The following is a 27999-nucleotide window of genomic DNA, read 5'->3' on the forward strand; positions in this document are numbered from 1 at the left end:
AAGAGTAGTACTATAGGGGAAAGGTGGCTGGGTATTTGAGAGTCCTGGGTCTTGGTTCTGATTCTCATGCAACTGTATAACCTTGTATAAATCATTACTTAGTCTAAAACTCAGTTTTCTCATCTGGAAAATGAGAGAATTGGGCTACATGATCTCTTAGGTATCTTTCAGCTTTAAGAAACTGTAATTCACATTGTGAAACCAGCTTCTAGCCCCTGTGTTTGCTTTAAGGAGGGCTGGGGAGAGGGAGGTACAGTGCAAAGTATGCTGGATTTAAAGAAAGGGGACAAGGTTCTGCCACTTATTAGCTGAATGACTTTGGATAAGTCACTTGACCTCTCTAGGCCTTGGCTTCCTTATCTGTAAAATGACGAATTTAGACTAGATGACCTCTAAGGTCCCAGCTCTAAATCTGATTCTGTGATCCTTTATATAACGATGTCTCTCACATTTATTATTTATTTGCTCATATTATTCACTACTGACATATAGCCATCTTTGTGTTTAACTTTACATTTTTTGTGGTCTCTTTATATTTATAAAATCAATATCTTATACACTAAATAATCCAAAAATCCAAATGAGACAGATTTCTTCCAGCTTTGTCTTCTTATCATGTTAAAATTTTACTCTTTAAATTTTCCTTGAGAATATGAAAACTGTCAGATCAGGAGATGGCAGCAGCCAGAGGCAGTGGTAAAGTAACAAGAGTGCCTAGAAATCTAATTCGTAAGCCTTGAATGCCCACATGCACTCAAGGAGAGAGGATAACAGAGGCATGTAGCTAGTGCAGATGCACCCATCCACATCACCCCAGGAGAGGGCAACCCCCCAGGACAGAGGATGGGTATTCCTGAATTCCAGTCTGCTGGAAGAATGCTGAGTTTCTGAAACCCCAGCCTTTAAGAGATAGGAAAAAAGAAGTTAGGCTGCATGAGTTTCTTAGAGAGAAGAGAATTCCCAAATGATGCTGGAGCTAGAGAAACAGAGAAGGATTGAATCACTAATTTGGAAAAGTTAAAACAAAAACAGAAACAACTTAGATTTTAACCTCTGCTACTATGTTGAATTATTTGGATGGTGTAGGTCTGACAGGAAGGGGCTTAGCTGTCTTCTAATACCAAGTTTGTTTTCTTTCTGAGGAAAGTCTAAGCATTTGGGATAGTAGTATATATCAAAAGGTGTATAGTTAGTGGGTGATGACTAGATACAGTGGAGAGGGAGGCGAATTGTATCAAATGTTTATGAGTTATTATGAGTCCTTTGTGTTTTCTTTATTCTTTCTGTAGGGTGATATAAGAGCTGTCCTGTTACCAATATACATTAATATGCTGAGGGCTTATATAGAAACTAGGAATACTTTTACTCATATCTGTAGAGAAGTAGACATAAGCTAACTCTGGGAGCAGGGAAAAGCAAGTAAAAGAGACATGATTTGAGAGCCACTTACAAAATTGAACCTAATCCATGCAAACCTACAATCTGATGCTCTGAAACATGGATTACACCTTGGAAGAGACAGTGATGTCTAGTGAAATAGGAAAGACAACCTGAAGACTATTATTTATCCCTAGATGTAAACTTTGATTCTGTGAGATACTAAACCTTTCTGGGTCTCAATATTCCGAGTTGTAAAATGAGAGGACTAACCTTTGCTTACAACATCTCCTACTATGAACCTTATTATGATGACATATCAAGGTGCTTAGATGAAAGATCATAGAATTATAGATTTAAAGGTGAAAGGATGATCAGGGGTCACCTAGCTTAACCCTTTAATTTCAAAGATGAGAAGACTAAGGCTTCACAAGGTGAAATATCTTGCCCAAGGTCACAGGCACTAAATAGCAGCATTGGGATTTGAACTCAGACCCTGACTCCAAGTTGAGGGGCCATTTCTACTACATTGGCTTGTGAAGTGGTAATGGGTGCTTGTACTTTGATTTTATAGTAATTAGCGGATATCATATTCTCTGGGCAACAAGGCACAGTTCAGTTAATTGGCATTACTGGGAGAAAAAAATGTCTTCTGGGTACAGTATTGCTATAAATCAAGTTTTTCTGAAAGAGGTTAATGTTTACGACCAAGACCTTGCTTTGCAAATGCTGGACCTTTTTGCCACCCAAGCCTTCTCCAGGGCTGAATGGTTCACTGTTGACAGTATTTATCGGTAGTGGAGAAAGGGGCCAGTGCTTGATATCATCTCTGCCCCCATGGCTTCCAGAATACTAATGAGGAATGGCACACTATGGCCTCTATTGATCTTTGATTTACTTGTTCCAGATTTTTCTCATTGCTACATGGAATTATATTTGGTTGATGGAAATCACATTGTCCAGACCCACAAAGAAGTCACTTAGAATACCTCCCTTCCCTGTTCACTTCTCTAAAACTGCTCAAAACAATTTTCCTTCCAATTATACTAGTCGTATATTTTTGGCTTTTATTATGGTTATATCATAATGCGCCCTGTATCTCATAGCCTGGCAAATAAGTTTCCCCAAAACAGACCAGCTCTCTCTCTCTCTCTCTCTCTCTCTCTCTCTCTCTCTCTCTCTCTCTCTCTCTCTCTCTCTCTCCTGCCCTTTCTCTCTCTTTCTCTCTCCTTCTCTCTCTATTTTTCTCTCTCTATATATCTCTCACATACACACACACACACACACACACCACACACACACACACACACAATCCTGCTTTCTCCCTAGGAACTAAATTTAATAAATTATATCATTATTACTATCCACCCCAGATGGCTGAATGGTTATATATTTGCAAGGTTTCATCATATGCTTGTATGATAAATGCTTCTCATAAACCAAAAACTATGCACTTTAGCCATAGGGCTTTTCCTAACACTACAGGCAGTCATTGATGGGCTTGGTAGTCCCAGGATTTGATGAGCTACTTTGGACAGCTACTATGAACTGTATTCTCTATGTAGATTTAGATAGTTTAAGCAGATAATAGAATTCACCCTACCCTCGGTCCCCACCCCACTCCTGTGGTCTGTATACCCCACCAAAAAAATGTGCTTGTGCAATGTTCTTATCTTCTCCAGGCAATATAAGTTTATCCTCATTCTTTCAAACCAAAACAATTATAAAATATTGCTAGCTGGCCTTTAGTTCCTTTCTCTAATGTTTAACTTTGAAATCTGGTCTGAGGCACTTACTAGCTGTAATCCTGGACAAGTCACTTAGCCTCTGTGTCTGTTTCCTCATCTGTAAAATGTGGATAATAATAGCACCTATCTCATGGGATCATTCTAAGGATCACAAGGAGATCAAATTCATAAAGTGCTTGGCATATAGTAGGCACTTTACTAAAGGTATGTTTCTTTTCTCTTTCTCCCCTTAATTTTCACAGGGGGGCTAATCAGTTGAGTGATGCTGAAAAATACCGGATGAACATTGCTCCAGACTCAATTTCCAATGTTCACCCTTCCTTCTCTCCTATGCACCACCACGAATAATAGAGGCATGCCAGATAGGTCCGTGGAGAGCCCAAGAAGAAAGAGAGGACATGAGTTCATCTCATAGTCTGCTGCTTGGAGAATACCGTCTCTGAAAGAACACAAAACAAATCACAACTTCTCCTCGCCTTAGTGTCTGCTTTAGGTTGATCAGGTGCCTTGCATGTGTAATTTCATTTGATCCTGGCACATAGTTGGCAATCTGTAAATTGCCTGCTCATTGACTGATCTTTACAACAACTCTGTGGAGGTGTGATGATCCCTGTTTTCCATATGAGGAAGCTGCCATTGAGAGGTTGAGTGATTTGCCAGGGTCATACAGCTAGCAAGTGTCTGAGGCTGAAATCTAATAGTCTTTCTGACTTTGAGCCCAGGGCTCTATTCCATCTGGCGCATCAGGCCGTCATTGATATTGACATTGAGAATTTTTTTTTAAGAAAAATATGGTTTTCTTCTATTCTAAAATGTTAGGGCTGGAATGGACCTTAGTTCACATAGTCATAGTCATCCCAACTATAAGATTGAAACGGAGCTTAGAGGACATCTGCCCCAACCCCCTCACTTTATGGAGGAGGGAACTGAAGACCAGAGAGCTTAGGTAACAACCCAAAGCTACACAGAAACTATTGGACACCTGTAGGCCAGATGCCAAAGGAGGCCAAAGAATAAAAGGAATGCCTGGAAAGTTAAAAAAAAAAAAGAAAAGAAAAGAAAAGAAAAGAAAAGAAAAGAAAAGAAAAGAAAAGAAAAGAAAAGAAAAGAAAAGAAAAGAGGCAGCTAAATGGCTCAGTGAATGGAGCATTGGGCCTGGACTCAAAAAGATCTGAGTTCAAATCTGGCCTCAAACATTCACTAGCTGTGTGACCCTGGGTAAGTCACTTAACTTCTGTTTGCCTGAATCCACTGGAGAAAGAAATGGCAAACCACTCCAGTATCTTTGCCAAGAAAACTCCAAAGAGTCGGAGATGACTGAATGAGTGTACAACAACGAAATGGTGATATAAGAAACAGAAAATAACAATAAAACCTTTTTTTTTAAAGTGGAAAGGACTGCATTCAAATCTAAGCTCTTTTATTTACCACCTAGTGAGCTTTCTTATCTGAATCTGACTGAGACTCAGTCTGAGTTTCTTATCCTGAGTCAGGATCCCACTTCTTTATTAATTGGCTAAGGAAATTCAGACCCAGAAATGTCACTCAACTAGTAAAAAGCAGAGCTACTATTGAGCCCATGTCTCCTGCTTTTAAGACCAAATCGTCTTTCTATTCCATCGCTGTAACTGTGGCAGGTGAAAGATGCTTTCTCTAAAGTATCTTATTTCCTCTTAACAGAATCCTTTCTATCCTTTAAATCCAGTTCAAATCCTATCTATTTCATGAAGCCTATATGTGATGAGTCTAGGACTCTCCCTCCAAATCCCTATAGCATTTATTGTCTATACCTCTCACTCTAACAGGTAGTTCTGTACTGGCTTGCTTTAATAGGTCTTGACTCTCCAAGAAAACTGTGAGGTACATAGGATGCAGGGACTGTCCATCTTTGGGATCCTTCATTGTATATATATATATATATATATATATATATATATATATATATATATATATATATAGTACAGTACTCAGCATTCAGAAGATATTTACTAAGTACTTATATTGAATTATTGATTTGTCACTCCCAAATTTATTTAAGTCTTTCTGGAAGCAATGGATATTTTTGGGCTATCTTACATTTTAAAAATATTTTGTTGCTATTTTTCATTTTTCTATCATCTTTGTTTGCAAATGTATTTTTCTTTTAGCCCCATCTAAAGAGCTATACTTTGTAACAAAGAATAAAAAAGTTATTTCAGCAAAAATAACCAACCTATCAACCCAGACTGACAATGCATATGTAATGTTCCATATCCATAGTTTTCACCTCTGTAAAGAAAGGAGGGAGATATATTTTCTCATTTCTTCTTTGGAGCCAAGTTTAGTTATTATAATTACGTAGTATTCAGTTTCATTTTAACCTCCATTTACATTTTTTATAGCATTACATCTATTATTTTCCTGATTCTGCTTACTCTCTATTAGTTCATGTAAGTCTTCCCATACTTCTCTGCATTCTTCATAAATATTGTTTTATAGTACAGAAATATTCTATTATATTCATGTACCATAATTTATTTAGTCATCCCCCCATTGATGATCATTTACTTTGTTTCCAGTTTTTGCCTACTACAAAAATTGTTGCTGTAAATAGAGCTGCATCATTTTTAAATGGGATTAATTTATTATATTATATTTATTATTAATTAATGTAGAATTAGATAGTCCAAGTAGACAACTGGGAAATCCCCCAGTGCCCTGTAGTCAGAGGGAAAACAGGGAGGGAAAAACATCAGTCTCCAGTCTCCAGAAACAGTCTTGTGGTCTGGTCATTAGTCTGCCAAACTGTTGAGGGAAGGTAAGTGCTAGAACTGGAAAGGGGTATAGTTAGGTTATGGACAGCCTGTGGACTTCCTTGAGGGAGGCGACTAAATCACACACAGGGAGCAAGAAGTTTAAGGAACTTTGGTAGACAGGGCAAGAAATACCAGGTGAAAACACTGACCCTTTGTGTGAAGTACTCTTTCCTGGTCCTACGGAAGTGGGAAAATAAGAGATTTAGAAAACTGGTCTATTCCCTGTGATCAGATATATATCATCCTCTTCCCTCCCTAAAAAGCAGAATGCAGTAAAAACCCTTTTCTCCCCTATGGCCCAGATTTATTAGACATATAAAAAGACATCAAAAGAAGAAAAACAGGAAGGTGGCCCAGATGCTGCAGCCCTGAATATACCCAGCTAGAAAGGCATCCTTCTTTCCCTGTCTCTCTATAGGAACAACCTCATAGTTGGGTGAGGGGAGGGGACACTCTCTGAACCAAAAACTGGTACCCTTAGTGTGATAATAGTTCTTTTGCAAAATTCTGCACTAGTATTCTTTCTTTTCATGAAAATGGGACTGTCCTAGAAAATCTAATGTGAAGGGTGTCCATGTCTGTAACTGCCTACCTCTCTTCCTGTGTGCTGGGAGTGCTCACCCTAGGATGATGAAAGGGAAATTTGTTCATGTGCCTGACTGCAAAAAAAATGTAGCAATAGGAAGTTATTGCAAAGAGATTTTAAATTTGTATCATGAATCCTAGGAAGCCAGGAGCTTCTGGGCAATGCGTGAATAATAAAGAAGAAATTTAACATCTTTTGGCAAAGAAAAAAAATCATTTTAATGATATCCTAGAGTTAATTAAAGTCAACTTCTTCAAATCCATGAAGAATTTGGCTGGATAGGAATAAGTGTTGTCCCTCATTGTTGAAAAAGGACCATGAGATGTCTTTTTCTCTCCTCCTCCCTCATACTATTTCTTCTTCCCCTTCCTCTTCCTTGCTATTCTTTTCCCTTCCTCTCCCTTCCCTTCCCTCACTATTCTCTCACCTCCTTTTCCCTCCCCTCTCCTCATCTCTCCTCTTTTCTCCTCTCCTCTCCTAATAAATCAATCAATAATATGTATTAATCAGCTACTATGTGTCAGATGGCCAGCTAGACAGCACAGCTAGACTCATCTTCCTGAGTTCAAATCTGGCCTTAGACACTTACTAATTGTGTGACTCTAGGCAACTCACTTAACCTTGTTTGCCTCAGTTTCCTCATCTATAAAATGAGCTGGAGAAGGAAATGGCAAACCACTCCAGTATCTTTGCCAAGAAAACCCCAAATGGGGTCATAAAGAGTTGGACACAATTGAAAACAACACTATATGTGCTAGGTATTGGGGGTACAAGTAAAGGAAATAATCCCTGTCCTCAAGAAGTTAAATACACACACACACATATATACATACACACGTACACATACACACATACACATTTTGTCTATATCCATAAGATATGTATGTAAATATATGTGTGTATACATATATATGTGTTTGTGTATATAGAATAAACATAAAGAGAATATATACAAAGTAGTTAAGTACAAAGTATTTTGGGAGGAAGAGCACAAGCAGTTGGGGGGATCAGGAAAGGCTTCCTGTAGAAGGGGGTTCCTGATCTGCATTTTAAGGAAGAGAGGGATTCTGTGGGGCAGAGATGAGGCCAGAGGGCTTTCCATGAACCAGGGACAGCTGAACAAAGGCAGGAAGAAATAAGACAATGTCATGCAGGATGCAGACATAGGGTTAATGTCAAATGAGGCTACAGAGATTGGTTAGGGCCAAGTTGTGAGGGGTTTGAAAAGCCAAACAGAGGAGTTTGTATTTTATCTTGGAGGCAATACTGAGCTAATGAAGTTGGTTGAGTCATGTGGTAAAATCTGCTCTTAAGGAAAATCACTTGGAGAGCACTGTAGAGGATGGACTAAAATGTGGAGAGACTTGAGGCAGGAAGATCAATGAAAAGATGACTGAGAAAATCTAGGTAAGAGTGAATAAGACCCTGAACTAAGGCAGCAGCTGTAGAAATAAAAAGAAGGGGATCAGATGTGAGAGATGTCATGGAAGGCGAAGCAGCAAGACTTGGAAACCAATCGTATATGTTGATGCCATTTGGAAGACTTAGGGTCAGTGGGTAGAAGTTGAAGAGAGGAAGGTTTTGAGTCCATGTGAGGTGGAAGTTCCTTAGCAATTAGAGCTGTGCAGAGGTATAATGGGCAGCTTTGGGGGTAATGAGCTCTCCATCACTGGAGATTTTCCTGCGGAGGCTATATCACCATCTGTTAGGGACATTGAGGGGATTCATGTTCAGGTACGAGGTGGGCTAGGTGACTCTTGAGTTTCCTCCCAACTCTTATATTCTGTGGTTCTTTGACCCTTGATTTTCACATTTCACTGATGGTGCATCTTAGGTTCATAGGGTACCGTGAGAGTTTGATTCTCTGGACCAGATTTGTTAATTGGGCCCTCCTGCTTTTGCTGTGCCATCTCTTAGGAAAATAAAACCACACTTGGTTGAATCACACTAATATTTGTGTGTGTGTTCATGTGTGTGTGTGTGTGTGTGTGTGTGTGTGTGTGTGTGTGCATATGCCTACACCAAATTCGGAGGTTTGCATTTTATGCATCTGGGTGCAGGTGAATACATTCTATTCTTAGCCCCTCACCTGGATTCATTTACTCACTTCATGAGAACCATTCCATTACATGCAAATCTTCCTTTGCTTGCTTAAGTGCCCTGTTCAAGGTGCAAGTTAAGTGCCAGAGCTGCATTTAAGATAATGTAGTGTATTACAGCAGTGTATTAAAGGAGAGAAGCATTTACTAATAGAGTCAATGACAAGTTGGATGATGAAGTGACAGAGATATTGTCGAGGGAATTCTTGCATCAGAGAAAGGCTGGATAACCTTCGAAGTTCTATCTAGTTCTAAGAGTCTGCAGTTCTGTTTGTATACCATATTTTCACAAATGGGAAGCAATATTTGTGCTCCAAAACCCAAAGCTGTGATCAGCTTATTTTAACTCCAAGCTGAAATTCTGATCAAATTTCTTAGTTTCCCATCTTTTCAGAAGTATTGAATTCAGTGCCTCAATGATAATGAATAGATTAATCCAATCCACTTTTTAGATCGAAACATTTTTTCTGATAGAACAATAAGCAAAAAGGGAATAGAATATCTATTCTATTAAACAATTAATTTTTAAGCCCTTTTAGGCACATAGTTGTCCTTTGTTCTCGAAGAGGACCAAAATGATGTCATTATGTGGGGGGGGGGCCAAGAAACAGAGTGTTCAGCTGTGGCTGATCATACCAATATGAGCTCAGAAGATCTCCCACAGATTGGGCACAAGTAGTCCATATGAACATTTGGAATGGAGATGTCTCTAAATTTGCACATTTCACTCATAGTGCATCTTAGGTTCCTAGGATACCATGAGATGCACTGATCTTAGATAATTCCATATTCCATCGAGAGTCACACAGAATTTCAGCATTGGAAGGGATCTTAGAGGCCCTCTAGTCCAAGGAATGGCCATCAGATGGTCTTCTCTTGAATAGCTCTTCTGAGGGAAGCCTCTTGAGGCAGCCCATTCTACTTTCAGATAACTGTTGGGTTTTGTCTTGTTCTGTTTTTTCCTAATGTTAGAATTAAGTCTTCCTCTCTACAATTTTCCTCCCATAGCAATAAGTTCTGATGCCTGAGGCTGAATAGAATAAGTCTCATCCCTCTCTCCATGTGATAGCTGTAGGGCAAAAGGAGAGAGAGTTATTCTCCAAAGAGCAACACAGTATCACAAGAATGGCAGTTTTAAGAAGTGGGCAGATGCCAATGGAGACCAACATAAGTATTTGGCCTTTATCACCTCTAGCTCCACAGACACGTGGCTCAGTCACACAGCAAAATACACGCTCTAATTCAAGGTCCCAGCTACTCAGGACTCAAACTTATGCCGAGTTTAGATAAAGAGTTGACATAACACTAAAAAAACCTACTCCTGTAGGTTTCAAGACCACTGAAATCAGGGTGTTTTCTGAATTACTTAATAAAGGATGAAGAGTGAGGGACAGGCCAGTTTCTCAGTCAGTTAAGTCTTAGAATACATGCATCTTGGGCCCAAACCCATCACACCTATTTTTGCTGGTTCACAGCAGTCCTTCAGATATATGAAGATAGATTTCTTGGCCACCTAGGTCCTCTCTTCTCTGGATTAGACATCTCCAGTCCCACCAACTGATACACATATGGTTTGATCTCAAGGCTCTTCACTATCCTGGTAGCCCTCTTGTGGATACTTCTTATTAATATCCTGCTGCTTACTTCATTTCACTTTTCACTTGTTCTTTTTTTACAGTCTTTTACCATCTTGGCATGACATCAAACTGCTTTCTTTGGTAGATTGTGGTCTTCTTAAAAACTGTGAGCTTATCTCCTCTTTCTTTTGTATCTTCTCAAAGTGACTTCACAGCCATTAATGTTTGGGAACTTACTGACTGACTTGTCTCTATGTGCCTGAATTAAGAAAGTGTATTCAAGTGCTCCCTCTGAGTATTCAAGTTCAACCAGAGTCACCATTAGGAATTTTGGCACTTAGAGAAAATTCAGCTGAGTGTGTATATGTGTGTGTGTCCAGGGTGGGGGCTTGGTAGCTAATGTAGAAAGAGTTTAAGGAGATAAAAATCATGGGAGCTAAGAGGATTGCGAAACTGGGGGAGTGGGTCAGAGTATCCAAAATGGCTACAGCTTGGAGTGGGAAAAGAAGATACTGTACTTATGGGAGAATAGAAAGAGTCACCTGGAGGACCATAAATGGCAGCCAGAAGGATTTGGACAGAATGAAATAAGTATCAAAAGGGGACATGTGTTTGTTGAGTAATGGTGGAAGATAGAGGGTCTGAAAATGTCAGTGGAGAGCAAAGAGTGTTCCAATTCCTCCCATGGCCCTTTGTGTCAGGGAAAATGAGAGCATCCAGCCTTGGAGAGATAATAAGATAGTGAACCTTAACACACTATATAATTGTTAGCTGTTGTTGTTGTTACAGATTGGGACTGAACCTGTGATTCTGTTGGTATGGGGAACTCTGGAAGGATGAAACCCTCTTCCCAATGCAGGTCAGTACCTTCTCTGCAATTTATAGTCTTAGAGAATTGCCTAGGGTAGGCCTTCTTAAACTTTTTCCACTCTCACTCCCCTCCTCTTCCCCCCCAACCCTCCCTCAAGTTGGTTGCGTGGCCTAAGGACATTAGCAGTACAAAATGTGCATGCTTTGTGTTCAGAACCAAGGCTGTAGTGAAGTTGAGATGCAACACTGGAAAGTGCTGCCAGAAACACCTGGGATTCATAATGCATTTGATTTTTGCATTAATTTTTTGTCATTATACCTTCAGAAACCTTTTACTGTTGCCAAAATTTTTTGCACCCATATAGGGTGGTGATCCACAGTTTAAGAGGCACTGCGCCTAGACCAGAGGTCCTGGGACTCATGTGGCACATAATTCTCCCCAGTGCAGTCCAACCAGAATAAAATTAATTGGGAAATATTTAACAAAATAAATAAAAATATAATAAAACATAGATAAATGTTAATATGTGGTTTTCTAAGTCAATATGTACCAATAAGAGATCATTTCATGTGGTTTAGTGGCCCCTGGGTCTATTTGAGTTTGACATCACTGGCCTAGAGCACTGAGATGGTAACCAAGAACTAGATGGGATCTCTTAGAACTTAGATGGGACCTGTCCATTGTCATTCAGGCAGTATGAACCCAGAGTCTCCTTGGCTTTGAGGACAGCTCTCCAAGCACTATACTGCTGCCGCCTCCTCCTCCTCCTCCTCCTCCTCCTCATCATCATCATCATCATCATCACCAGCATCACCAGCATCATCATCAGCATCATCATCATAGTCTATCATCAATTAGAAGATAATAATAATAATCAATTATTATTAGGAGAGGGTGAGAAAAGATGAAGTATCTTCAGGAAGAAGCTAAGCTCAGTTCTGTAGGCAAGAAAGATAGAAGGAATTTAAGAGGAAGAGAATTGGGATTAGAGATTTAGAACTTGAAGGGACCTTATAAGTATTTAATCCAACTTCTTTATTCAGCAGATGAGGAAACTGAGGCCTAGAGAATAAAGTGACTTTAGATTTGAATTCAGATTTTCTTACTCTAAACATATGGGACTTTACCCTGAACTGTAATAAAGAAGAGTCTAGTGGGTGAAACAAAAGGGAAGTCAGAGGAGGTAAGTAAATAAGGAGGGCTAGGACTGAGTTTGAGGCAGCTAGGTGGTTCAGTGGATAGCACATGGACCTGCATTCAAATCCAGCCTCAGACACTTACTAGCTGTGTGACTGTCGGCAAGTCACTTAACAGCTGTCTGCCTCAGTTTCCCCATCTGTAAAATGGGGATAATAATAGCACTTATTTCCCAGGGGTGTTTTGAGGATAAAATGACATAATATTTGTAAAACACCTTGCAAACTTTTAAGCACCAGGTAAATGCTAGATATTATTAGAGGAAATATCTTTCAGGCATGTGGGACCAGCCTATGCAAAAACTTGGACCAAGCTAGGTAGGTAACAAGCAGGAGACGGAATTAAGTATTCGATCCTAGTGGTTACAGGGGACCACTGGCGTTGAGCAAGGGAGTGACATGGTCAGATCCATGCTTCAGGAATATCGCTTTGGCTGGTAAGTGTCTGAGGTCGAATTTGAACTCAGTTCTTTCTGACACAGTCCCAGAGCTCTATCCATTGCGCCATCTAGCTGCGCCTTTTGTCTCTGCCTTTTGAGCTCCCTAGTTTTCTAGTTCTGAGACAGCAAATTGACAGTGGGAGGTGCCACTGTAGCCCTGGAGCAGCCTGCAAGAATTTTGCACAACTAGGGTTACAGAAATAGTTTTGGGACCCCTAAAATTGTCAGTTGGGTCATGAGGCAGGGGATAGACTTGAGCTTCCTGTGGGCAGTGATCTGTCTTACCTAAACTTTGCATCTCTCCCAGCACCTGCCAGGGACTTGATAAATGTTGTTGTTGTTGCTGTTTTTAATTTGAATTGACCTCCAGCTGCTTTCTATCGGGATCAGATCCTAGCTACAGGCCTGCCCTTATTTTGCAAAACTAAATTATATTTCCTGGTCTCAATAGACCTGGCAGGCCAAAAGTTGCTGTGCTTAATTAATTAGCTAGAGGAACTGTGACTTCACCGTTCTATACTTTCTAGCTAATGGGCTTCGCTAAGAAGCCTCTAACCAAGATTTCTACTCAGATCATACAAAATAAAGCCCATTTGTAACTTAAAGTTGGTTGTAGATTTCTCTTCCTCAACCACCCAGGCTGTCAGGCCCCTCCCCATATTACTGGGGAAAGCAGAGAATAGATGGGGTTTCCTCTGGCAGTCAGTGAGTGTGCAGCATGCTTCCTTAAGCCAAATTCTTGTTGTGTTAATTAAAAACCAAAGATGGCTTTGATCACAGGAGACTTCATTGCATAACTGGTTTCAATGTGCTATTGTTTTCACTTGCTTTTTCCTTCCCCCTCCCTCCTCCCTGCACCCCGTGATGGAAATGATTTGCGTTTCACACTGGGCCTGAGATCATATTTAAATGTTTCCTGGGTTTGATCTCCTTACAAGGCATTAACTAATGTTTCTGCTGACGCGCCTAGTGGCGGCAAACAGATTTTAATTAACTTCAAGCTATTTGAGCTGCCATTATGGGAAGTGGCAGCTAAGGTGTTAGAACCTGCTGCTTTCTAGCCTGCATTAGTAATAATGCCATTTTGTAATTTTGTACTTATATAGCTCAGAGGGTTTTTTTCTTAAGGCTGGAGGAGGTAGTTATGGGGGAGGAGGGGAGAGTGTCTAGTCAGAGAACTAGGTTTCTCTTAAGTTGACTTGACTTGGGCAAGACAGCATTTTTCCCCTGGCTTTTCCCAACTCATTAAAATTGTTTCCTACTTATTCTGCAAAGACAATATAGGGGTGAGTGGAACATGGAGATTTCTGGAAAGCTCCTCTGAGGGATTAAAAATGTAGTGCTACCAGAGACCAGGAAACAAAAATGTCGCTTTATTTCCATGTGCCTCAGTTTCCCCAGCCATAAAATGGAAAGCATATTTTAGAGTCTTGTTATAGCAAAAGTGGCTGTAGCATGGCACTTGCCATGCATAGAGCTAGGTCCTTGCCTCAGGGGGTTTATCATTGGTAGAAAGTGCAGTGGGCTTGGACATAAGAATATTTGCTTTTGAGTCAGCAGCCATTTGTCGTAGAACAGTCCTTGATGCTGCGTAAGTACTTTACTTCTGAGTTCCTTAGTCAGTTTGTAAAATTGGAATAGTCTTATCTTTCCTTCCTCTTTTCCTTTTCTCTTCAAGCTCCTCTTAAAAAAAATGGAATTACTCCACAGGCAGGATAGCTAATATTTCTATAGCCCTTTAGAGTTTGCAAAGTGTTTTCTTCATAACTACCTTGGGAAGTGGATAGTACAAATGTTACTGGATACATTTTGCAGATGGGAAAACTGAGGCTATGAGAGGTTAAGTGATTTGTCACATGGTTGATAAGTGACCTGAAGTATGAGGAAGTACGTGTGACTAGTTTATTCCATTTATCCAAGTGAAGGATTCTCTTTGTTCATATTTCTTTCTAAGATCTTTCTAAGATCCCCTAAGCGACCTGAATTCTAGTCCTAATCTACTCCCAGGTCCCTCACATTTCTCTAGTATCCTGTGATTTCACTGATATGGGTATTCCCCCCAGTTATACAGATATTAACCCAGCCATGTCTGCCTATCTTGTGTGACTCTTCCAAGTCTTCCCACATGTTTGTCACGGGGTCCACAGAATGTGCTGAGAGTGTCCAATGTGTTGGGTTCTTTTGATACCATGAGTGCGCCAGCAGAGAGCTTTGGGCTGTCCATCAGTTGTGCTTCACTTTTATCATCTGGTCACCCATTTCTTTGGTAACCCTCATTCTATGACTTGTCTTCTCTAGTTCATTGTAATGTCTTGTAGCCCGATTGCACCCACCATGCCCTTGGCTATTGCTGTTTGTATGATTCAAGGAAGAAATATGACCAAGTGGCAAGAACCTCGGCTTGGGATTCAGAGGACCTGTGTTCCAATTCTGCCTCTGATGACTATCACTGATTGGACCTCTATGAGTCTCTTTTTCCTCCTCTATAAAATCAAGGGGTTGAACTAGTCTCTAAGGCTCCTTCCAGCTCTCAGCCCATGATCATCCACTTTATTTCTTCAGAGGTCCATCACCATACAACATCACCAGAAGAACAGTGATATTAAAAAGATGGGCCTTTGTTCAGTGATCCTTACATTAAAACCAGTTAATAAGTTTATGTGATCCCAAGCTCTGAAAATGAGGTACCTAGTTAGCATTTACAACAGGCAGCATTATATAGCATTTTAAAGTTTGCAAAGTGCTTGTTAAATAAGATCTCATTTTATCCTTGCAACAATCTTGGGAGATAGGTGTGATTGTTATTATCCCTGTTTTCCAAATGAGGAAACTGAAGCAGAGAGAGGTCAAGTAAATTGCCACAAAACTAATATCAGGCTGGATTTTGAACTCAAGTTCAGAAATAGCAGCTAAGTGGCCCCAGTGCATAGAGTGCTGGGCCTGGAATCAGGAAAACCTAAGTTCAAATCCAGCCTCAGATGACATTTATGTGACCCTGAGCAAGTCACTTGACCTCTGTTTGCTTCAGTTTCCTCAACTGTAAAATGGGGATTATAACACCTACCTCCCACAGTTGTTGTGAAATTCAAATGAGATATTTGTAATGTTGCCAGCACAGAGGAGGAACTGTATAAATATTTATTTCCTTCAAGTCTTCCTGACTCCAGAACTGGAGCAATTACCTAGCTAATTTAGGGTATACTCTAAAGATGAAGTATAGTACAATTTTATTTCTATTGCCTTGTGCCCTTACCTTCTCTCTGTTCTCTCCACAGGCTACCCCATCAAACAGCCCAGAGCCAAAAATACCCACCAAGAAGATTGCTGTGCCTGGGCCTTTTCTGCTTGCAAAGAGAGCAGCCTACAAGCTTCCTTGCATGCAGTAGAATGTTGTCTGTCTGCCAGTTAAATGGTTCTGTCTCCACCAACTGATTTAGGCACCATTTTCCCAGCTTCACGGAGAAGCATGTAGCAATCTCTCTCTGGGAAAGAAGAGAGACAGTGAAAAAGCTCTGGCTGCTATTCTCCTAATTTTCTTTCCCTAATCCCTTCCCCTGTTCAGAGAGAGATAATCTTTGTTTATCTTTCTTGATCTTTCTGAATCTCTCTAATACATTTCCATAAAAGCTTTGATGTTTTTTCCCCCTGACACCAATTTCCACATCTTTCTTTTAAAGCGGTAACTTGGAATTTTTAAATTTCATTTTCTTAAGTTAAAGAGCATCAGAGTGTCGAAATGGATACAGCACTGGACCTGGAGGCAGGAAGACCTGAATTCAAATCCAACCTCAGATACTTCCTAGCCCTGTGATCCTGGGTAAGTTACTTAACCCTATTTGCCTCAGTTTCCTCATCTATAAAATGAACTGGAGAAGGAAATGGCAAACCAGTACAGTATATTTGCCAAGAAAACCCCAAATGGGGTCACAAAGAGTTAGTCACAACTAAAATGACTAAATAAAAACGACAAAGTAATTCAATGATATGCCTTGTTAGGTATGGATGTTGTCGGCCAAATTCTCTCTCTGGATGAGTACATGTGCATCTCCAGGTAGCAGTGATAGATACTAGATACATGTATAGAAGGGGCAGGGAGACAGATGGGAATTGGGGCTCAGCTTTCCTATTGGAAATGGCAAGAATGTTGTTCATCTTTCCTCTTGAAGAGGACCAATGACAAATGTGCTTAAATAAGACCCACTGTAGTATGGAGTTTTATACAGGTACCTGAGGGGAATCCAACTTTGACTTTGGTCACGAAAGTAGTATTGGAAGGATTGGATTTAAGGAGTGGTGCCTTTGTTGCAGGAAAGAAAGCAGGATAAAGGTGCCCAACCCTGCCCAAAATTTTCAGTCTTGCTAGATGAAGCTCCCAGGTTGATTTGCATGGACCAGGTGAATGATGGGAGTTGTAAGCTATTTTACCCAGAGTAGCCATATTCAGGAAGTGGCAGCTGAGACAGAAGAAATTTTTTAATTTTTTTTTTTTTTGGCTAGGCAATGGGGTTAAGTGACTTGCCCAGGGTCACACAGTTAGTAAGTGTGGCCACGTTTGAACTCAGGTCCTCCTGGCTCCAGGGCAGGTGCTCTATCCACTGCGCCACTTAGCTGCCCCATGAAGAAAAGCATTTAAAAGACAAATAATGCCCAAGGATTTCCTGAATGAATGAAGAAATTAATAAAGGAGCATTTATTAAGCCTTTACAATGGGCCAAGCACTGTGCCAAGCTCTGGGGATACAAACACAGGAATGGTGGATTGAGCCCTTAAGGGAGTAAATGGACAAATCTTCCGGTATCTGATTATGAAAAAGGAGGAGAGACTAGAGTGTTGATGTGACAGGTAAGAAGATACACAGGGAGGAAAGTGAAACACTTTCCAGCCACTAGGTGGCTGGAGGCTACCTCCTGGAGGCTATCCGGACAGTGGTAAGAGGGAGGCAGGAGGAGATGACAGGAGCTCTGGAGCTGAAAGGCTATATACTCTCTGAGTGGCTATGGATAGAAATCACAAAGACCTGAGATAGCGCCTGGGGCTATGAGATAAAAGTGTGGCTCTTTCTGGAAAGATCTATCAGTTGCACATTCAGCAGAAACCCAACAGAGGACAGCTCAGCGGACATCACAACCTCAAAGCACAGCAGAGCAAATGGATTAGCAGAGGACTCCAACAGTTTGCTGGCACAGTGAATAGCGTGCCAGGCCTGGAGTCAGGAAGATTCATCTTTCTGAGTTCAAATCTGTCCTCAGACACTTGCTACCTGTGTGACCCTGAACAAGTCACTTAACCCAGCTTGCCTCTGTTTTCTCATCTGTAAAATGAGTTGGAGAAGGAAATGGCAAATCCCTCCAGTATCTTTGCCAAAAAAAAACCCAAATGAGGTCATGAAGAGTCTGACCGAGACTGAACTAGAAGTTTGCAGCAGGGGGAAAGAAGCACCTCACAGCCTGAGGGCATTATGAGACCTGCAAATCACACTAGCAGCCCTGCAGAAGCCTTGGAGGCAGAGAGGGCCTCCAGCAGTTATTCTAGTCCGTATGAAGCCCTAGGAGCATGAGTTACTTTGACTATGCCTGTTTCCTTGGTGTACCCATTCTTGACTAAGTGGGGCTCTGTACCATGTCATTTTTACTACTACCTCTTCCATTTCTACCTCTCACTTCCTGATGACTACATAGGGCTTGTTTTCACCAAATACTTACCAAAAACAAATTGACTAATGATGCTTTGTGCTAGGCATCTCATTAATGCTTCATTAGGCACATCTTGCTAGAACCTAAAATTATAGGTAGCTTCTCATAGGAAAAAAGTTGGCAGTCCATGTAGTAAAAATGACTAAAAGATCATAAGAGGTTTAAAACACATGTTGTAGTGAAAAGAGTAATTTGGAATTAGAAGACCTAGGTTTAAATCCTGGTTCTGATACTACCTCTCTGTGAGAGCTGGGGTACTTAACCACTCTGACGTTCAGGCTCTTTATCTGTAAAATGAGAGAGTACTAGATTTTCTCAAGACCCCTAACAACTCTATGATCCTAGCTAATGTCCCTGGCAAATTAAATATAAAAAAACCAACCCTCTATTTTCCTAAGATTCTGTAGCCACAGAAATGTTTTGGGAAGTGGGGGGTAGGGAGGGAGAGTGAAGGGGGAGCTGGGAAACCAGAGTAAGGAACTTTATGTGATTTAATTGGTATTGGAAACTCTTCATGAGGAAACTCCATCTACCAAAGCTAAGAGGCACTCGCTTTGTGACTTAGTCTTTGAGAGTTGCCTGGGGACACTGAGAGGTTAAATGTCTCTCCCAAAGTCACACAGCGCTGACTGGCCAGAGTCAGGACTTGAACCCAGTTCTCCTGGATTCCAAAATTCTCCATCCATCAAGTCCCTCATGCTTGAACTCTATTCAGTTTTGAAGATTTCAGAGTTCTTTGCCCTGTTTTTGGGAATACACTTACGACTCTTTCCAAAGTCTAAAGGTATGTGAAGAGAGAAAAGGAAGAAAACATCTTCCTGAGTCAAACTTCTACATTTCAATGTTTCATAGACTATTTTTTCCAGATTCCAATTCATTTCAGATTTGTACTCCAGGTTCAGATCTTTTCTGATTTTATCAGAACATGCCCAGTCCACTCCGTACATCAACAATCTCCAACTCATCTTACCCATGGCAGGAAGAAGTATGTAAAGAGGGGAAGTTCCAAGCCGGCTTAAAAAAAAAGTTTAAGTTGACGACTTTGGGGATCATTGAAGAGTTTGTTTTGTGGTTTGCTGATCGCCAGTGTGGGCAGTGGAACCAAGTCTTTCCCTTTTGGCTTCCAGATCACTCGTGGGATAGACATGGTTGCTCTGGCTGTTCTGGTTTTGATTTCCAAGTTGGCTCCTTGCCATCCATGGCTTTCTCTCCACCCTTACTCCATTCCCCCTTTTCCTCCAAGCCTCTCACTCTCTATGGTTTCACTGCCTGCCAGGCCTGACACCTGGAGGCTATTGCTGAAGCAGACTGCCCTGTGGGCAATCAATCCACTGGGTAAGAATTTTAATTCTTGATCAAAAACTTGCTGGTTTTTTTTTTCTCCCCTCTATTTAGAAATTTCTTTGGGAGCCCCGAGATCATGTGTCTGCAATTAAGGAATGTATTTATTGGAATAAGTTTTTTTTCTGAGGGAATGTCATCCTTCTGGTGTGGCTAGGTTTAGCTTGTCTGGCCAACATGTAGTCCTCTACGACTCACTTGCCTGCTTTCTCCCCTCTCCCCCTGCATCTCCTCCCTCTTTTCTACTTGGGCTCTGCTCTTTTCTTTCCTCATCCCTCTACCTGATCCCTGATCATGCCCTGCCTCCTTCTCTCTGGCACTTTCGAGCTAAAGGTGCCTTAATGCTCCCAATCATATTCAGAACTTCTCGTCTTACGTGTGGTTTACAAAGAAATCTAGCATGTCAGACATTTCCCTGCTTGCTGAATACCACAGAAGAAAGAAATGACGGCAGCATAATGTATATCAGAAGAATTATCTGAACTGAATGCCAGCCAGCAGGCTTCTTCCAGGTTTCTTTCAGTTTATGGTGTACAGAGGTAGATAACACAGCATCAATTTTCTCTTTCCTTTTTCTTCTTAAATGAGTATTTGATTAAGTTGGATGTGGATCTGCAATGTTTCACCTTTTACTTTTGTCCTACTGATTTAAGGATTCTTTTAAAACCAGTTTTGCTAATCACGAAAACAGCTAAGCTGAGAATTTTGGCTCTCCTTGAGTCCCTTCCACTTAAACAAACAAGCAAAAACCCCCACTGTTTATCAGGGGCCTATGGGCTGTATATCAACCAACAAGAATTTATTAAGCACCTACTACAAAGGCTAACTGTGCTAAGGGCTGGGAATACGAGACAAAAATGAAACAGTCCCTATCCTCTATAAGCTTAAAGCATTGTCCTAAACTGTGGGTGAGATACAGAATTGAGATAAGATAAGGTAGGAAAATCATTAGATAGAATCAGCTATTTTTTGGAATTAATAATATTAATTATTACTTCTTTATAACTATTGAGAATTATTAAGTAAGCATTATTAATTATTAGCACTTAATGTATCTCCAGTGTTGGTAGAGGCACAAATTGGTCCCATTATTTTGGAAAAGTTTGAAATTATGAAAATAAAGTAACTAAATTTATCATCATTTTTCTGGATATTTGGTCACTGCACTGATATAGAGTCCATAAGCCTGTCATGATTGTTTTTCTTTACAATACTCTAGTCATTGTATAACTTATACTTTTTGTTCTGCTCACTTTGCTCTGCATCAGTCCATACAAGTCCTCCCAGTCTTCTCTGAATCTTCCCATTTTGTCATTTCTTATGACATATTACAATTTCATTAAATTCATATGCCATAATTTGTTCAACCACTCCTCAACTGATGGCCACCACTGTAGTTTCTAGTTATTTGCCATAACAAAAAGTGCTATTCGTATATTTTTGTCCGTAGGGGACCTTTCCATCTTTTTTTTTCATCTCTTTGTCTATATGCCTAGTAGAGGCATCACTGAGTCAAAGAATAAAGCTGCATCTATTGTTGAATATGTGTATTTGAACCTCTTCAGTGAGTGGATGTGTATATGTTTGGATCTTTTCAATCAATGAACGAAAGCTCACAGGCTTATAACGCACACGAGTAATTGTAGAATTTTGATTCTAATTCTCTCATATGATTGTATAGAAGGTGCTACAATCTTATCCACCTCCTTTCCCCACCCCAGGAAGGATAGCGTCCACCTAGAGTGAATGTATTCTGGAGGATGGGACTGAGAGCTGATGGAGACTAGATTCTCTCATCCTTTGCCAGAACTGTACAATGGCTAGTCTGATCCTATATATATATGATGCCATATTCCTATGGTATGTGATATGTATACATAGACAATGGAATCACATCTTATATAAGGGTTAGGTTCAAAAGTCGGGACATGGGGTGCAAATCAGAGTCAAAATCTCTCTCTCTCTCTCTCTCTCTGTCTTTCTCTCTCTCTCTCTCACACACACACACACACACACACACACACGCACGCACACACGCATGCGCACAATCCTTAAATTGCTCATAAAGGGCAGTAACCAAGGGAATTTTGCAAGTGTGGTCTATAATTTCTGGATCAGGATTGGTTTTAAGGTCTGAGTCGGTCCACTGGGATGGGGGCAGGCAGTGAATGTGGCTGGACACAAGTTGTGTCTGGATGACACAACTTCCCTGCCCAGGGCTCCCCCAATCCCTGCTGCAGCCCTGGTTCAGCCCCTATGTACCGCTGCCCCATAAGGAGTCTTGGGTAAAGGGGTGGTAGAAGGTTGTGGGGGTGGGTTGGCAATGGAGGTTGTTGGGCAGATTTCCTGCATCACACTCATTCTGGGGATTATGTTAATTGAGTGGTGGAGCCTATGCAAATGGTTATTTTCTATTTTGCCACATATGTGCAGTTAATTTACATAAGTTAAATGTGGATATGATGTGATTCTAGCTGCATAGAGCACTGGGCCTGCCATCAGGAAATGAGTTCAAATGTGACCTCAGATACTTACTAGCTACATACCCTGGACAAATATTTAACCTCTGTTTGCTTCAGTTTCCTCATTTGTGAAATGGAGATAATAATAGTACCTATGAGGATCAAATGAGATAATAATTGTAAAGCACTTAGCACACTGCCTGGTACATAGTAAACACTATACAAATTGTCATTATTATTATTATATACACACATATATTTAAGCTATTAAAACTTTACATTGTACTATGATTTTTGGGACGGCCTTCACCCTGGCTATATAAATATATACTTATAAGATTAGGAAGCACATTATATTATTTAAAGGAATAATTATTTGTAAAGCTATTATATGAATATATGTATGCCCACCTATATCTACATGTAGCTATGTGAGTCTCTGAGCTAGAACATGTCAAATTATTTTATGATTAACTCCAATTCAACAAATATTTAGTAAATTCCTAATGTGTATGTGTAAGGCCCTATGGTAGGCACTAGGGATAAAATGAAACAATTTCTGACCTTGAGGAACTTTTGTTCAAGGGATACAGCATGTGCTCTGAGAAGTTAATACAAGGTAATTTCAGAAGAGAGAAAGCACTAACCATTTAGGGAGGAGGCTCAGGAAAGGTCCCCTAAAAGAAAGAAGTGGCCCCTTATCTGAGCTTTAAAGGAAGGTTCTAAATGGCAGGTGAGGATGGTGTTTCATCCCAGGCATGAGTCTACAGTCTAGGCAAAGCCATGGAGTCAGGAGATGGATTGTTAAAGTTTCCTATGACTTCTTAAGGGAATTTATTAATTATTTAAGTTCCTAAAAATAAGTGAACATGCAGAAATTTCTGACACTGTTCTTGCTAAATTCTAGCTAAAGCTCTGCTATTAGGATTAGGAATTACCAGTACACTTAATATATGGCGTCAGTTCTTGCTTAAAAAAGCAAACTTTCTCATTCTTAAAAAATTATAACAGTCAGTCAGTCAGTCAGTCAACAAGCTGACTATGTGCCAGTCTTACTGTGCTAAGTACTGGTGATGTAAAGAAAGGCAAAAACAGCCCCTGTTCTCCAGGAGCTCATGGTCTAATGAGGGAAGACAACATATAAAAAAACTATGTGCATTCAAGATGTATACAAGATAAATTGGAGATAATCTCAGAGGGAAGGCACTAGTATTGAAGAGGACTGGGAAAGGCTCTTTTGCAGAAGATGGATTTTAGCTGACACTTAGAGAAAGTTAAGGAAACCAAGAGGTGCTGGTGAAGAAGAGTGAGAAAATTCCATGCATGGGAGACAGCTAAGACAAATGCCCAGTTGGGAGATGGGAGTACTTTGTGCAAGGAACAGCGGGAAGGCCAGTGTCATTAAATCAAAGAATAGATGGAGTAAAATGTCAAGTGTAAGAAAACTGGAAAGGTAGTGGGAAGAAGTTTTAAGTGCCAAAAAGAGTATTTTATATTTGATCCTGGATTTTATAGGGAGACAACAGAAGTTTCTTGAGTAGGGGAATGACATGGTCAGATCCACCCTTTAGGAAGATACTTTGGTAGCTGAATGAAAGATGGATTGGAGCAGGGAAGAGACTAGCCAGAAATCTATTACAATAGTACAAGTGTGAGGTGATGAAGTCTTCATTCCTTTGTGGGGATTAAAAAATTCGGGAGACATAGTTTCTGGGTAATTTAATCATTTTATTAATAAGGCCAGCATGTTATTAGTTAATTAATAAAAGGATGGTCTCTCTTAGACCTTAGTCTCCTAATGGCAGTGGGCTCACAGTTTATATGCACTTAGAAGAGTAGGTGTTCCTGAGGGTGCCAATCAACTCTGGTTAACACAATGGGAGGTGGGATATATTAAAATGAGGGTGTTGGGGTAAGTGACTTAGGTCACCCAAATCGTCTTGGGGTAAGTGACTTAGGTCACCCAAATCTTAGTCAGAGAGACATCAATTTCCATTTCATCTGTCCTGATAATAGGGAGAATCAACATTTTCCCCAGACCTGCCTGTGCAAACACAATGAACAGGAATATACCCATTAGCCCAAACTTAGAATTTCTTTTACTGTCTGATTAGATCTTGGCCTAGGTAAATCTTTAAGACTAATGTCCCACACTGGTTGGTTTCTGGATAAGGAAGTAGAAAAGGGGGAAAACCTTGGAGTTATTAAATACAAGAGAGAAATATTCATTTCTCACACTTTTCTAGACTACACTCCTGACTTTCCACAGGATTTTGTCTACCATTCCATGTCTACTTCCTTACTCTAGAAGGTCCCTCTACCCCAGCACAACTCACATTGCAAATATTTTCTACCCCTTTGGCCTTTCCCTCTGATTGACTGGTTCTCCTAGAATATACATTTTAAGGAAGAGATCCATGACAACTATGTCTTCATTTCTATGAAGCCTCCATCCTGGCTATATAAATACATGATACTTATATGATTAGGAAGCTTATTATATTATTTGAAGGAATAATTATTTATAAGGCTATTATATGAGTATATGCATGTCCACCTATATCTACATATATCTATATGAGTCTCTGAGCTAGTATGTATCAATTCCTGATGACCCACAGGACTTTGTTTTCATGCCCCAAAGCCAGTACTTCCATTTCCTACCTCATTCCCACCTTGCTTTTCAGCTTACTTTTATGTATTGTCTTCCCCTTTAGAGGGTAAGCTCCTTTGTCTTTCTAGCATTTAGCACAGTGCCTGGTACATAATTTAAATGCCTATTCATTTGATTTGACATGAAGTTCTATGTGGTGGCAGAGTCAGAGGAGAGAAAAGGTATTAGCTATATCTAGACTGTCACCAAGATTAACTGGTTAATGTTAAGATTGCCTAGAGTTTGGACTTGGGCTGCAACATATACACATGGGTGCCTTGCCAAGGCTATAGTCATATAGTTTTGTCCAGAGAACAAAAACACTATATGAATAAACAGCCTTCCTGTTTTGCCTATCATAAGAGCTGCTCAGAAAGACAAGTAACACTCTGACGCCTGAAAGAATTGGCACAGAAAAGTAATTTTATCCTGGAAAGAATGAAGTTCCCAGTGGCCTCTGCCGGGACCAGACCTGGCTTTTCCAACAGGCAGTGAGGCAAGATTCTGAATTTCGAATCATTGGCTTCATCACAGCATGAATGTTATTAAGAATGTAGGCTACAAATCCCCTCCACCTTGAGGATCCATCTGTTCAGCAGAATTCTCGCCTAGGTGATAAGGGAGAGTGCTGCTTTAGTTTTGAACGTAATAATGGGACTAAAACACTATAATTTGCCTCTGTGGATTGCTTACCACTTTTCCTGCTGACTCAGGCTGCATGACAGGTGCCTATTAAGACACCCAACATAGAATTTGCTTTGAAATTCTTTGAGAGTGAGGTGGCTATTTAAAAGTGGCCTGGAAAGGAAAGTGGTCTGTGTTTCCTAGGAAAGAGTGAGGGTCCTTTGCTGTTTCGTTTTAAGCAGGAGCCTTGGAGTGTTCTATAAAGATCAGAGACCTGAAAGGGTTTTTAGTTTTCTCCCCACCTGGGAAATCAGTTTCTCTTACTTTTTTGACATATGGCTTCCTACCTATTCTGGAGATTTGGCTAAGCAAAAAGGAGCTTCCTTTAAGCCTGAGGTTAGCAGTCTCTTTGGCCCTCTAAGTCATCAACAAAACCAAGGTAGTATTAGTGGGTAGCTAAATCACAGAGGGAAGAAGGAAAAAGTGAAAGGGAGAGAGAGAACATTTGCTGTTCTCACTGATATCAGGAAGAAAGGGAATAGGAAAAACAGAAAGGAAGTGAGGAAGCAAAGATGATGAAGAGACAAAAGAAAAGGAAAGAAAAAAGAGATGTATATGGTGGGGAATGGTAGAATGCTGCTGACCAGCTGTGCCAGAGGTTTATAACCCCCAATCTAAGGGATTTGGATGCCTTGCCCTAAACTTAAAATGAAAGATCTCTTTTATGCTTCACTCCTCCCTCCCCTCCCCTTTTCTTTCCTCTTCTCTCCTCCCTTTTCCTCTCCTTTCTTTCCCTCTCTTCTCTTCTCCTTCCCTCTCCACCTCTCTTCTTTTCTTTCCTCTTCTCTCCTCTCAACCTCTCCTGTCCTCCCCTGTCTATCTCTCCTCTGCTGTCGTTTCTTCTACCCATGCTCCTTCCCTCCCCCATCCCCCATGCCAACTCTAGAGCTTGAACTAAGATCAAATCGACTTTATCATTGTTCCTGGATAGGGTATGTCAATCTACTTCTCTCTAGCTCCACACATTATCGCTGTAACTTTCTGGACCAAAATGCCCCTTCCTTCCTTCCATCTTCATTATATGTGAAGTTCCCCTCATTAGAATGTAAGCTTCTTGAGGGCAGGAACTGCCTTTGCTTTTGTATTCCTAGCACTAGATAGATTAGATAGATAGATAGATAGATAGATAGATAGATAGATAGATAGATAGATAGACACATTTATTAAGCCCTAACTATGAGTCAGGAACTGAGCTAAGTACTGAGAGTACAAATACAAGCAATAAGAATATTTCCTACCATCAAGTTACTTTCATTCTAATGAGGGAAGGCAATACATAAAAGAGAGCTGGGGAGGGAGGAATCTGAAGCGTGATGAGTGGAACTGGGAGTGAATTGAGCATGGTCTAGGCACTCAATGAAATGAATTTCCAGGCTAGAGACTCACCTGTTAGAAGAGAGTGTGAAAAGATGGAGTCATCTCCTGAGTGACAAGTCTGCTGGTGAGGCTGTGAGAAAGTCCCAAGAGTAAGGAAAGAAGCTGAGAGTTAGTACAGTGCTTGGCACGTAGTAAGTGCTTAATAAATGTGGGGTTTTTTTTATTTGCTCAAGAAAGGGAGCTGATCTTGAAGGTAGAGTGAGTGCCATCTAGTAATTGACACAGAAGATGTCAGGAGTCCCAATACACCTTCCTCCCTTCCTCCCTCCACCCTTGCACTTAGCCTGTAAAAGAGGTGTCTTACTGTGGAGTGGAGAGAGCAGAACGGAAGAATGTAATGCGGACAAGGAACTTGGCCTGTATTAAACAGGGGCTTTTCATGTGAACCGTTTACCAATTTGAAAACAGGAAGAGGAAGTTGTCAAAATATAGCTTAATGCCCTTGCCCTAGAAGACTGGCAGGTTTAGGCATGTTTACTTCCTTCTGGTACCAGGAGTGCTTAGGGATGGTGAGCCTTACAAGGCTCAGGGGAGAGATAAGGACGTGGGACTTCAAAGCCAACCAGAGAGGGGCCTTTCTATTCATGAGACTTGATCATTTCCACATTCTCCACTTGCCATTCCCCTTCCCCTCTGAAATCCAAGGTCCTAACAGCCAAGTGGAAGCAAAAGCTCAGAACAATCATGTTAATACATTGCTTGGTGTTTACTCATCTACAGACTTCAAAATCCCTTATGAAAACTGGTTTGTGTGTAGGGGAGCAGGGTTTCTTGCCTCCGGCAGGAGTTTGAAAGCAATGAAAGGGAGTTGAGAAGAAGACACAATCCCCCAGGTCACAAATAACAACAGACTTGGAGTGGCAATAGAAATGAAAATATTTATACAAGATAATAATATAACTATAGCTCTGATGGAAAAACCAGAGAACTAGAAGGTACCATAGATGTCATCTAGTCCAGTTCTTCATCTTTCTCTGTATCTGAAGATTATGTGGAGTTTACCTGTATAATAGGGAGAACAATATCTCAGTTTTGCCACTTGCTTACCTGTGTGATCTTGGCAAAATCACCTCAACCTCTCTGGGCCTTCACTCCTTCATTTATAAAATCAGATCGTCAATGAAATTTTATTACGTGACCGCTATGTGCCAGTCATTGTA

The 27999-nt window shown here is 40.5% G+C and overlaps 2 long non-coding RNA genes across 2 annotated transcripts in view; one reads left to right on the plus strand and one right to left on the minus strand.

Moving 5' to 3' along the window:
* The window catches only part of LOC110217897 (uncharacterized), an 80666-nt gene extending 64363 nt beyond the window's left edge, over window positions 1-16303 (plus strand). Inside the window, exons 2-3 of the long non-coding RNA XR_002327168.2 lie at window positions 10972-11041; window positions 15905-16303. This is a non-coding gene — a long non-coding RNA (uncharacterized LOC110217897). The remainder of the gene's footprint in view (window positions 1-10971; window positions 11042-15904) is intronic.
* The window catches only part of LOC110217898 (uncharacterized), a 107985-nt gene extending 80794 nt beyond the window's left edge, over window positions 1-27191 (minus strand). The window contains exons 1-2 of the long non-coding RNA XR_002327169.2: window positions 27144-27191; window positions 26849-26909 (exon numbers count right to left, since the gene is read on the minus strand). This is a non-coding gene — a long non-coding RNA (uncharacterized LOC110217898). The remainder of the gene's footprint in view (window positions 1-26848; window positions 26910-27143) is intronic.
* Between the last annotated feature and the right edge of the window lie 808 nt (window positions 27192-27999).

This window comes from Phascolarctos cinereus, unplaced genomic scaffold (genome assembly GCF_003287225.1).
Source record: "Phascolarctos cinereus isolate Bilbo 61053 unplaced genomic scaffold, phaCin_HiC Scaffold_5;HRSCAF=322, whole genome shotgun sequence".
Lineage (NCBI taxonomy): Eukaryota > Metazoa > Chordata > Mammalia > Diprotodontia > Phascolarctidae > Phascolarctos > Phascolarctos cinereus.